This window comes from Anabrus simplex, chromosome 1 (genome assembly GCF_040414725.1).
Source record: "Anabrus simplex isolate iqAnaSimp1 chromosome 1, ASM4041472v1, whole genome shotgun sequence".
Lineage (NCBI taxonomy): Eukaryota > Metazoa > Arthropoda > Insecta > Orthoptera > Tettigoniidae > Anabrus > Anabrus simplex.
In genome coordinates, this window is record NC_090265.1 from 444,364,808 (window position 1) to 444,370,287 (window position 5,480).

Below are 5,480 nucleotides of genomic sequence, written 5' to 3' on the forward strand. Positions count from 1 at the left end.
CAGATACGCTGGGCACGCCTGCCGGCCAACTGATGAGAGAAACTCACTGTATAACTCCTTCATGCAAACAGTAATCAAATAAGTACTTTAGATATGGTCCTAAATCCCAACTCATTGTTTTTAGTATATCCTCAGAAATCTTATTAATTCAAGCTGCTGGTCTAGTTTTCATCTTTTGTATCTTATTGTAAATCAAAATACTTCGATAGTATTAGTCACCTCCTCTATCTGGACATTATCCTTGTAACTAACCATTTTTACATACTGCTGACTGAACACTTCTGTAGATCCCCTTGATCATTAATGATTCCTGGAATGTCCTTCTTGGAACCTGTTTCTTCCTTGAAGTACCCTCCATTTTTCACTAAAATTTGTATGACTGCCACTTATGCTTGCCATCATGTTATCCTTAGCTGCCTTCTTCGCTAAATTCAATTTCTTAGCAAGTTTTTCAATTTCTTGTTACTTCCACAAGCATTTCGAACTTTCTTTCCAACCTGCACCACCTTCTTAGTCTCTTTACTTCTCCTACCATTCCTTACCTCCTTTAAAGGTACATATCTGTTTTCACATTCCTCACCAATTGCTTTAAACCCATCCCACAGTCTGTTTACATTTTTCATTTACAGTTTTCAAGCAATCATAATTAATTTTTAATCAGCCATATGGTACTGCCTAAAGGGCCGTCGAAATGCACAGGCTTTACTTCGCGCTTACTTGTGCAAACTGGTTTGCAGCGGAAAGCTTGTACATATGGACGGGAAGACACTGGCTCGTGCAAGTCAAGAAGCGCAGCCTGCGTAATTGTTGCAGTCCCAAATATTATACTTGTGCAAACTAAATTCAAGCAGTGAAGTTTGTGCATGTAGACACATGAGCTCAAGCCGTGCCTTAAAACTCGAAATACTTTCCAGTGCAGGTAGGTGTAAACAATAATGTCAGATATAAGAAATTGTTCAAAACAGTTTGTTGCAGAATTTATCAAGTTCTACAAGTCTCTGCTATGTCTTTGGAAAGTAAAATCCAAGGAGTATTCTGACAGGAATAAAAAGAATGCTGCATACAAAAAAATTATAGAGAAACTAAAAGAAGTAAGTAGGATTCTTTTCATGTTATATATTCAGAATGAACAGTCAAAAGTGTTTTTGTAATATTCAGTTTTAGAAATGGTGTACATAAAATATAAATGAACTTTAGTTTTGTGACCGGTACACATTTTCAGTTGTATAAAATGTGCGGCACATATTGAAGTAAAATAGTACAAGGAAGAAATAGTTTTTATAACATCTATCTATCCATGAATTCATTATAGGACGTTTTTCTAATCAGTTCACTTCTGTGAAATGTTTACAGTAGGCTAGTGGTCACTACTAATATTTCTTCCCCATTTTATCTTTACAGATAGAACCAAGCGCCGACAGAGATTCAGTAACAAAGAAAGTCAATTCATTGCAAAATTTCAAGGTAGCAGCACAGAAGACTTTTATGTACCTACCTTGTGGTACTACAACCTACTGCAGTTTGTAGATGACAAAAAAAATCCCTCGAATACCGATCTCCAATTTTGAAGAAACACTTTTTGAGGTATCTGTTGTAACAAAGTACTTTATTGAATAAGTTTATTACTGCATTTCACACGGTCCACTCTGTCGGTAAACACTGTCTTCACTATTCAAGATATTCATCTATTATTTACATTACACATTCTGCTCTGCCAGGGAACACTGCCTTCATTATTGAAATAAGCTAAAAGCTCTTCTCTAGTCTCCTTGGCATTACTGGAACTGCTTTTGTAATGTCCTCTATCTATATCAGCTAGATTAGAATCACTTGTTCTTAACCCTAACGACAGTGAGCCTAGTCTTCAGAATCCAAGCATCCGACTGGTGTGTATATGGTGGAAAATTTTATTCTTAAAAAAATATGAAGCACACAGTATGTTATAACTACAATTACTATATTTTCAAGTTTCAAAATGCTGCCGTGAAAAATTCTAAATCTAGATGCTAATATGCCAAATGCATTTTCTGCAGTGTGCCTTGCTCGTGATAAACGATAATTGAATATTCTACACTCATTTGTTAACTCACTTTGATTAAAAGGCTTTAAAAAATTTGAAGTCAAGGCAAATGCTTCGTCGCCTACAAACACATAGTTGAGGATTTTACCTGAATGATTCAGCTGTTGCAGACCAGGAATACATAAAGAATTATTTTTCAGTTTATCGTAAAACACTGTTTGTTCAATTACACCTCTGTCGAATTTCTTCCATTCACATAGTGTATAAAATTCATAATTTGCACTGATGACTGCCATCAGTACCATACTACGGAATCCTTTATAACCGTGAAAATACGAACCACTCTCTGGTGGCGGTACAATCATGACGTGTTAACCATCAACGGCATCCAAGCAATGAGGAAAATTTCATCTTTTCTCAAATTCTAGTGCTATTTGTCTCCATTCCTCTTGCAACCTTGGAACATTAAAAAAGAAAAATTATTTTTCAGGATGAAAGTGACACAGATTCAGTAATGAATAACTCTACCCTAGAGCCTCGCCCACCATCACAATCATCAGCAAGCAATTCTGTACCGGATCGTCCACCTCTTACCTAGGCGTGTTGACTCCTACCCAGAGCGCACCCTTACCACCCAGACAACTCAAGAGAAAGAGAGAAACAGAAGTAGACAGCATACTAACTTGTATTGGAAAACAATTGACAGAAAGAAGAGCTGAATATCAATATGACATTTATGTCCGAAATATTGCTCATAAGCTTCGGCATTTACCAAATGATCAATGTATTTATGTGGAAAAAATAATTAATGAGACTATTTTTGAAGCAGAATTGGGGAACCTAAACAGAAATTGTTGTGTATATTTACCTACGAGGCAGATGCCTCCAAATGTGCCTGCTTATAACAACATTTCTCTGCCATCTATCTCGCCAGTGTCACTGCATAATCCACATAATATGCCTTCGTACACCGCGATAAACTATTCACCAGAAATGCCGTGTTATACTCAGTCTTCTAGTACAACCACCATGAACAGTAACAATCTTCAAAGCATGCATTTAGATAGTGCTGTGCGAAACAGCGTTGCCAATTTTGTGAAAAGTTACAAACTTGTTTAATTATTAATCTTTTCCAAGGTTATTGTTAACTGCAATTATTGTAATAAATTTGTCTTTAATAAACATTGATTTAAACTTACCTTCATGAATTCTTTGCTTAAAACCTTGTAAATGGCCTGACATGTGTGGAATTATTATAGGCAAAGCTTGATAGGAAACTGCCGTCGTAAATCTCAAGTCTCTATACGATCTTCCTGTAGCTAGGAACCTTAAAGTGCAACTCAGTCTTTCGTGTGGAGATATTGTACCAGAAACACTGCTACGTGAAAACAAGTTTGAAGTATGTGTGTTAAACTTCGCGCGAGGTGAACGATAGGCAAGCCCGCCGAACTCGCTGATGTGCATAGCCGTGACGTAGCCGCTTCGAGCTAGCTTCACACAGCCAGGCGTGACCATATATGGTAATGTTCCGACCCACGTGTAAAAGTCTACTTGGAGTTAAGATGTTGTTATTTTTACACCGCCAACGCGGAGGCCATCATAACAGATGCAATCTATCAAATTCTCGAGAAAATCCACCATGTACTTTGGGAGTTATAGAGGTGGATAATATCCACGTTTCTAGATGCTTCGTCGGCTACAGGTATAAAAGGAGGGCGATCAGGGTCAGTAATACTCCACAGTCTCTGTGATACGGGTGACAGGTGCGGCAGACTGAACCTATGGTCGGACGAGACTTCGCATCTCCAGTGCTCAGTTCCAGCGGAGACGGAACTTTATAATTTTCTTCAAGTGTCATATTAGGACTTGTGTTTCAGTGACAAACTGAAGGAACATAGAATTTTTCTTGTGAGTGTTGTAACTCTTCCAAGTGCTACATTTGAACTTGCGTTTGAACTTGTGTTTCGTAAACAGACTTTGGGAACATAGAAATTTTCCGAGCGTCACATTTGAACTTGTGTTTCACGACAAGATGTGGGAACATAGAACCTTTCTTGTGAGTGTTGTAATTTTCCAAGTACCACATTGAACTTGTGTTCTGGGACAAACTGTGAAAACTTCGAGTATTTCCGAGTATTACGTTTGAACTTGTGTTTCGTAACAAATTGTGGGAACATAGAATATTTCTGAGTGCCACATTTGAACTTGTGTTTAAACTCGTGTCATCGTAACAGACTGTGGAAACATAGAATACCCATTCCATATGTGAATTTGTGTTTTCCTCTTGTGAAGTTCCAAGAGAATATAGAATTTTTCAGGGCCATATTTGAACTTATAATTTCTACCAAATACAGTAGAGATAATACGCGACACTGAGTGAGATATCGAGGGACAGCTATTGGAGCTCACTCTAGTGGATAGACCTGAACAGTACTGATTCTCTCATAAGAGCACGTGTATTTTTGTGTGAAATTTTTGGTGTTATTTATGCGTTTTCAGTGAGTTGACGTAATTAAATAGTAGTGTGTGTCATTCCTTGATATCTCATCTCAACATGAGGGGAAAGGTATGTGCTGTGTTTGGCTGCAGTAATTACGAAGTAGAGAAAAATGCACGGTCGTTCTTCAGGTTCCCTCGTGACAAGAACATGTAAGTAATATTGTGTTTGCATATATATTCTTCCAGTGACAGAGACTTTTATAGTACTTCATAATCTTCTGACCTGCTCGACCCATATTTTAACTGGCATAAAATGTAATACACATATTTTATTCTATAGTGCAGCAGCTAACCTTCAATACCGATGTGTTGTTGTAGGTGTGATCTGTGGGTTTTGAAATGTCACAGAAGCGATTTGGATAAAATGTACAAGAAAGAAGGGACGTTACGCTTATATAAGAATTATAAGATCTGTTCAGATAATTTCCAGGCCAGCGACTTTAGAAATCCTCGACAATACAGCCAAGGGTATGTTACATTTTTGCTCTAATTGTACGTAAATATTCCTTAAAGCATCACTATCGACAACATTTTCATACTTTTCTTTCTTTCATCCCTCTTCTTAGATTAAAGCCGGGATTTTATAGATTTTCTTTCTGTTAGTAGGCTTCATATTAAGAGGAAAATTGTCCAGATTTTAATTCTTAATTCATTGCATCATGTGTGTAAGGAATGTGCTGATATGTTTATTGACAAGTGTCTTAATGTGATGATAAAATGTTTACGTGGACGAGACCTGGAGACACTGGAAGGTATCAAATAGACTTCATTATGATTAGGCAGAGATTCAGAAACCAGGTGTTGGATTGCAAAACAAAGACAAATCCAACCGTAAAAGTTCAGGCAGGAATGATAAAGCTAAAAAAGTAATGCATAAATGAAAGATCAAGCCATTTCACAGCAGCCCATTTCATATCTTGTTTATGTGTCTAACTTCAGTCTTTGAATAATAACCTTTTAA

The 5,480-nt window shown here is 37.2% G+C and overlaps 1 long non-coding RNA gene across 1 annotated transcript; it reads left to right on the forward strand.

The window, feature by feature from the left end:
* The first annotated feature begins 973 nt into the window (after positions 1-973).
* Positions 974-3,148, forward strand: LOC136867201 (uncharacterized). Its single transcript, XR_010859639.2, has 3 exons — positions 974-1,091; positions 1,402-1,584; positions 2,511-3,148. It is a non-coding gene; the product is annotated as an uncharacterized lncRNA (long non-coding RNA).
* The last annotated feature ends 2,332 nt before the right edge of the window (positions 3,149-5,480 follow it).